The following is a 7,429-nucleotide window of genomic DNA, read 5'->3' as shown; positions in this document are numbered from 1 at the left end:
TGTATGTCTGGAACATGTGAAGAAATTGACAATAAAGCTGACTTTGACTTTGACTTTGACTTTGATACAGTACTCTGCTTGCAATAGTAAGCACACTGCCCTCTCCCCACATACACAGCACACTATCCCATCTCCCCTGTCATCCCCCAACACACACACCAAGACCCTGGCAGTTGGGTTAGCCCCTTGAGCCGTGGATCTGCCCAAGGTTTCTTCCTTGGTAAGGGAGTTTTTCCTTGCCCCTGTTGCTCTTGGGTGCTCCTTGTTGGTGCCCCCCACCCAATCCCAATCCTCCCCCACCTTTTTTATGCAGCCCTTGCCACTTAATTTCACTGCATTTCTTACTTCCAGTAACTATATGCACGTGACAATAAACTTCCTTGTATCCTTGTATTGTTGTCTCTATTGTACTCTCTATTGTATTGACTCTCTATTTTATTGTATTTGTTGAATGTATAGAGCACCTACCAAAGTCAAATTCCTTGTGTTAGTACACTTGGGTAACATGGAGTCTGATGTTTATATATTTTTTAGACCTTTTGTATTTTGATTATTTTATATTAAAGTTATAAATCCCATCAATTTTGCCTGTTCATTAATTCCTGCAAATATATAATAATGCATTCCTGCTCATGCAGTTTAAAGTAGTTTAAAGTAATAATAAAATTGGTATGCAAATTGCAATGTTAGGGGAAGGTTCCCTAAAGGTTGCAACGTTTAGGGAAGGGAACGTTTCCTAAATGTTGCAACGTTTAGGGAACGTTATGAGAATGCTCCCTAAAGGTTGCAAAGTTTAGGGAACATTTACCAGAGGCTCGAGAATGGTTGCAAAACCATATTTCTTAATATCCTGAGTATGGAAAAGCATACATAAATGGATATTGGCAAGACATGAATTGTATCTCGGTGGAAAGTTCCTCAAGTTGAAATAAATTGCACCAAGTTTGTGTGCGCCTTTTTTAGACCCCAAAGGATTACAGGGCTCAAAGTCATCATAAAATAATTGTATCTGAAGGGATGGAATGTCCTTGGAAAACAGGGGGTGTTTCTTAAAATAGGTCCCATCCCTTAAATCTGAATATAGATTTGACCTTGATGATTGAACAGATGTAAACATGTCGATGACACTAGACTGTTTTAGAAGTGATTGAAGTGTAAGTAAAAGTGGAATGTAAGCTAATGTGTCACTAACAAGAACTTGATCAAATGTGCCAGTGTTTTTATTCCATCTGTTGTCAAACCTGGAACCTATCGCTTTCTTTACAGGAGCGACTACACCCCATTTCTTAGAAAAATACTTGCGTCGCTTCTCCACAGAATTCAATTGTGTAAATGGAGTGTCAAGATGACCTAATGTTTGCTCAACTTTCTCAACAGTTTTTTCCTCACTTAAACAACTTAAAATGGTTTCCTTAATCTGATCCTGTATCCCGTTAACAACTTCCTCCAAAGAGCAAACTAGGTTATGTACATTTTCTTGTCCAATCCCGACAGATTGAAGCTCTGCCACAACAGAAGCACACATATTGTGAACATACTCTCCACTTTTCAACAGAGATGAACTGGTGCGTGAAACAAGTAGATTAGGTTGCATAACAGGAACTTCTGCATTAACATCTACTAACAAGTCATTACTTCCATGACGATGGTTAATATCCAAAACTTCAACATTAAGAGCACTCTGCTCGTGCACCCTTTTCATATGTTTACGAAATCCAGAAAAGGTTCCAGAAACGTGTGCACACCCAGCTTCACCACATTTTAATCTGAGCGTCCTTCCAGGACATAGTCCATGCATTCATTTTAGATGTCTCACCAACACATTTGTGTTGGAATGACGGGACTTGCAAATGAAACAAATCATGTTAATGTAATCAAAATTACACAAAATAATTCAAAAAAAGTCTATCGGGGCTACTGCAGAAATCTTGATCGGAGCTCAATGACACGAGGATTTTCTTTGACTAGTCCAACATCAATATTGAAAACGGTGGTCTGAATGAACGTGTACATGTTACTGAGGAACAAAGACAAAATGGGCTTTGAATAGCTCATCAAAGGCCCCGAGTGAAGATGTTGCTCGGCGTGGGATGGCGATCCGGTCTATGACGATGAAAAAACCATGGAGGTTGGTTCTAGACGTTCCAATAGCGAGAAGGTACGGCTGACGAGTCTGGGCAATGGCATCTAAATGTCCCTGGACACTATTCCCAGTCTGTGGGAGAAATAAACTGTGATGTTAACAAAAATCTACTGTACATATGGGACTGAGGTTGTACAAAGGGCATTGGTTATGTATGTTAAATGACTACTAATCCCTTGCACACTGTACTGGAAAGTGAAGTGTGTGTGCTGTTTGTGTCACAGTGTGAATGTGAAGGTGTTGCTAGGTGTTGAATTGACCTACTAAGATTAAAAGACAGTTCTGGTGAAAATTGACCCATAGCACTTCGTCCAGCTCACTACGTGTTGTTCATTGAGAGCCTTCAATTTCTGTCTTGTGTTTATCTCCCTCACCATTACCCAGTCTAGATTGGTCCAAATGTCCTTGTTCCTTTTACTATGGACAGCATGTGGTGATGTCAAAAATAAGGATATGGGTCAATTTAAATTGGAATTTGCCTATAATAAATTGAACTGAATCAAACACTCAGCCTTAGAAAGTGACTACAAACCTTTAGAAACAGCACAAGGTGTTCTATGGCATGTGTAGCTGACACTCTCCCTGGCTTCCCATATGGAAAAGGTATAGGCCTGGGAAGAATAAGGATATGGGTCAATTTAAATTGGAATTTGCCTATAATAAAAGGCCTGGGAAGTAGGAGGGAGCAAATAGACCAGGAGCAACAGCGAAGACAGGTCACTGTCTTAGTGAACATGAGAAAAAGAGCAAAAAAGAATATTAATCAGCTTTCCTGTTAATGCAGTAGGAGGGTAAAGTTCCCTTATCCTCCTCAAATTGTGCTAATCAGATTCTATACAAACACACTAAGTGCAGAGACATCCTACACACTAGGCCATGCATGTCCCTCATGAGATTGTAACTTGAAGCATTTTAATGAGGAGCTAAATCATGTCACTATTCAGTTAGGTTGGCTTCAGCGTTTTAAATATATAAAAAGATGCTGCTAATACTTAAATTTGACATTAACATTTTGATTACTATTGACACTTATGCAGCTCTTTGTGCTTTGCTTGTACACTGAATTTATGCATTTAAAACTAAGTGAAAGTATATGAGGTTTCATATTTTAAGTTGAAATTTATCAATACCATTACATACCCTCTACATCACCATTTTCTGACTGAGGTGACTCTGCTGCTTGTATGAGTTCTTTGAGTTCAATGCTGATATGAGACAGGCCTTTACTCTCCTCAATGGTCTTTTCTTTGAACATCGTTGGCCATCTCTCTAGAAGTTTTGCCGAAGTCTCCTCTCCAAACAGCAGAGTGAAGTCTTGTTCAATCTGGGAATGGGGGACAAGTTTTTTTTAAGCAGAAATTCATAACTACTACCTAGCGTATGATCAAAGTTATATAACTAGTCACTACACATATAAAACTTGGGAATCAGTGTCCATTGTGAATTTTACTTACCAAAGCCTTTTATCTTACCACTCCCGTGAGGGAAAAGATTTTTAGCTAGTCTCTGCAAAGTTATTCCAAAGCCTTTCAGACCTATTTAGTAAGGAAAAACACAACAAACTAATTGTGAGTCTTCAGTGATGGATGACGTCATTACTCATGCACGAGCTTGACTGAAGTGACCACCTTGATTGGCTGATGATTGTAACTGCAATGATTCCAAATACCTCCCTTTCGATGATGGTGACAGGTGACAGGTCTAGGTGCCTTGCTCAAGTAGTCTGCGAAGCACTGAAGAATAACTGAATAAAAAGGCCTAGCCTAAATGAATAAACAGTAAAGGCAAACCAAATAGCCTAGTAGCCTTAAAACAGGTCCGGCATTGATGCAGTAGGCTAACCTATCTTTGCAACATTATTAAATTAACTATCACCATATGCGCGTCAAAGAGGAGAACATTTTACATTCACAATGAAACGTTAAATTTTACATGTTGACAATGAGTAGTTTTGGTTGTTGTTGGTTGTGATAGCATCCCTTTTATGCTTACCAGACCCTTAACATCAGCAAATGCCACAAAAAGAATAGGTCTTAAATGTTCTTTTAAGCTGATTAGCACATCAGGTTAGACTGGTGACCGCCATGGACCACTTTTAGGCTTAAAATTCTTTGTGAATACGGCCCCAGACCCTTAACATCAGCACAACGAGTAAATGTTGATAGCACATCAGGTGACTGGTGAGAGTCATGGACCATTCTCTGGCGATGAACAAATGTTTGCTTCATTTTCAGTCGCACCACCTCTTCATCAGTTGCATGCTTCATGAGAGATATTGCTTCTTTTAGCTGTTCTTCTGTAAGCTCTGGCTCAGTCACATCTCATTCAGAGGCTGGTCCTCCCTTGCATCTTTTGTGTTGTGCCGGAGTTGGTTGGTCCTCCGAGGCCCTCTTTTGAATCGTTTTGATGCACCAGGCGAGATATCCTGTGCCACTATCACAGTCATAGAAATGTTCCTATACAGCAATATAAAGGATTGAGCAAAACGTCATTGAAATGAACTTAAAATTACATAATTAATTTGATGGGCTGGTTGATAAATTCCTTTTTTTTTTTGGTGGGTGGGGGTGGAGGGTAAAGGACAAATATACTTACATGACAATTTTCAGAAAAGGGATCCTTCAACTGTGGGAAGACCGATACTATGCCCTTAGCATACAGTTCCTTCACAGTTCTGGATGGTGATGTGCTAAAAGCATAAAGCATTAATATTACTGGTTTAAAATAAATGCTATTTGGGAACATGGTCACTGCCCCTACTAATCCACTTAAGGTTTGGGGCTATAGCATATACCGGGCCAAGCTCTGTAGTGGTTGATCACTACCCTGGGGTCAATTTTCGCCTGAATTACACTTTAAGGGCACACTGCACCATTGTGAAAAAGGGTTCTTTGGTGGCATCCATATTTCAGTCTTTGCACTGTAATGTTTTTTTCACTTTGGATGATAGTTATGGTTATGGGATTTATCTGACGCTTTTGTCCAAAGAGACATACAAACACAATATAATATCTCAAATGTAACAGGAAACAGAATATTGGTCAAACTATAAGGAGAATAGCAATAATAAACAATGTCAATTCACTCAATAGCCTAGTAAAATAAATAATGAAAATGAGGGGAAAAAGCAATAATAAGCAAAAATGTCCATTTAATCAATAACATAAAAAACAATAACATGGTAAGACTACATTAAGGTGAATATCAATAATAAACAATAATGTCAATTTAATCAACAGGGCAATTACATGAAAAATTACGTTTTTTGTAACATCCATAAAGCCAATAAAATGTGATGGTGTGGTATGACGTGAATGATTACATGAAATTTGAGCAATTTTCCATGTACATGAAAAAATGCACAAAACAGAATGCCCAATACAAATGCCTAATTTCACTGGAATGTGACAAAAACAATTTTCCGTTATAACAAACCCATAACACATAAGAACTAAGTGCATGTTGAAAAGATATGCACTTAGACCCCTCTTAAACGACCCAAAACTATCACAGGAACAGAGACTACTGGGCAACTCATTCCACCAACATGTAACCACTGAGGAAAAGAGTCTCTAGCATTTATGACTGGTCGACACAACAGATGCTCATCAGAAGACCGCAGTGGCCGGTTGGGGATGTGCGTCTTGATTAATGAATTAAAATAACAAGGAGCAGATCCAGTCAGTGTCTTATAGGCCAAAGTGAGAGATTTTTAATTTAATATCCAATGGCTACTATAGGGAGCCCTCTTGTCAATGGAGAGCTGGACTGAGGAGAGGAGTTAAACATTTAATGCAAATGTCCCACAAAACAACATTTTGGCACAGGGGTGATTGAAGACCAGGCATGCTCCAGCATTCTGAATCAGCTGGCTAATTATCTTAAAACACAGGGACAGGAAGTTATACACAGGAGCAGGTGGCAAGGAGGTAAACCAAAGCACAGGATATTTTGGCTGTGAATTGCTCCACAAATCAGTGTAATTATCTTATTATACAAGAGATGACTATAGTGTTCCAATGTTGTTAAAGAAATGATTACCCATGAATTTCAGTCATGTTGGCAACAACCATGTTGACCATTTTCCGTCTCGTTGCATCTTTAAGCGCGTTTGTCCTCCCGTATTCCTTTATTATCTGGTCTCCTCCAGGCCTCTTTTTTGTCCTCTATGACCTTCAAAGACAAGAAACAAAAAAGTCAATGCATGCATTTTTGGAACAAAACATCAATGGACTTATGCATTGCATTTGTGTTGGAACATGTGATCCAACAGGTTAGCTAGCTGGACAGTGCCTCTATGTCTTATTTGTGTTTGGAGAGTCATCCTGTGGTGTAAATAGTGTAACAGATTTGGTCAGGGTGACCCTAGGGTTCACATTTCTCCACAGTTGCACTTAAAGCAACACCAAAGAGTTTTTTGTACCTTAAAATAATGTTTCCAAAATCGTTTCAGTGGTTCATCAACTTGTATCAGGGTGAACGGCACTTCTGCATTCGCTTCGCAGCCCTCTATCGGCTATAACTGCACTATGCAAGTTTGCCAGATCGGGTAGCGGATCTGTAGTTCGATGGAATGAGACATAAGAAACTACAAATTTGATTTGCGTTTGATGTCGCAATACATTGTACTTTCATAAATCATGCAACATATTCTACCTTGTCTGTGGACATTGTTATTTGCAAAGCCGGTGCTGGATAAAAAAATAAGCGTACGTGCGACAGAGGGAAAGTTCTTTGGTGTTGCTTTAAATATGTTGTTAGAAACGGAACAAGGACATCATCTCCATAAAAAAAACACTTACAGAAAGGGCTTTATTGTCTGAGCTTTGCATCTGCAGGGGGCTGTCAATATTCAAAATGACTATCACCATCATCAACCTCCAGGATGGAACTTTCTCGGCTATTTGGCATCACGTCAGAATCAAAATCTGCATTAGGAATTAGAATCAGATTACTTCAGTCCCATAAATGGGAAATTTGTCTTGGGCTGGCAGCGCCTTGAATGTCTATTTCTACTTTGTTCTGTCAACCCGAGATGTGCATCCAATCAAATCTGGAGTTTTAAGCCTGGCCACTGATCTGTTCTGATGTCCTCCTTATTAGGAGTACCTACCTTCAGGTGTAATGTCAAGGGAGAGTTCATAAACACGACCAAGATCGCGGTTGGAGACCACCACCTCCTCAAATACCTCTTCATCTAGCTCAGTTTTTGTGTCATCAAAAAGTTTAGCATCAGATAACCAATCGAGAGGGATTCCAAATTTCTTGAAAGCTGTAAGGAATAGA

General features: G+C 39.3%; 1 long non-coding RNA gene across 1 annotated transcript; it reads right to left on the bottom strand.

The window, feature by feature from the left end:
* Positions 1 to 1,202: 1,202 nt before the first annotated feature.
* LOC125298478 lies at positions 1,203 to 2,719 on the bottom strand. The gene is made up of 2 exons (XR_007194214.1): positions 2,676 to 2,719; positions 1,203 to 2,215 (listed from the first exon to the last, which is right to left on the bottom strand). It is a non-coding gene; the product is annotated as an uncharacterized LOC125298478 (long non-coding RNA).
* Between the last annotated feature and the right edge of the window lie 4,710 nt (positions 2,720 to 7,429).

The sequence above is a fragment of the Alosa alosa genome, chromosome 7 (genome assembly GCF_017589495.1).
Source record: "Alosa alosa isolate M-15738 ecotype Scorff River chromosome 7, AALO_Geno_1.1, whole genome shotgun sequence".
Classification (NCBI taxonomy): Eukaryota; Metazoa; Chordata; class Actinopteri; order Clupeiformes; family Clupeidae; genus Alosa; species Alosa alosa.
Note: the sequence above shows the minus strand (reverse complement) of the source record. Positions and strands in the feature narration are given on the sequence as shown.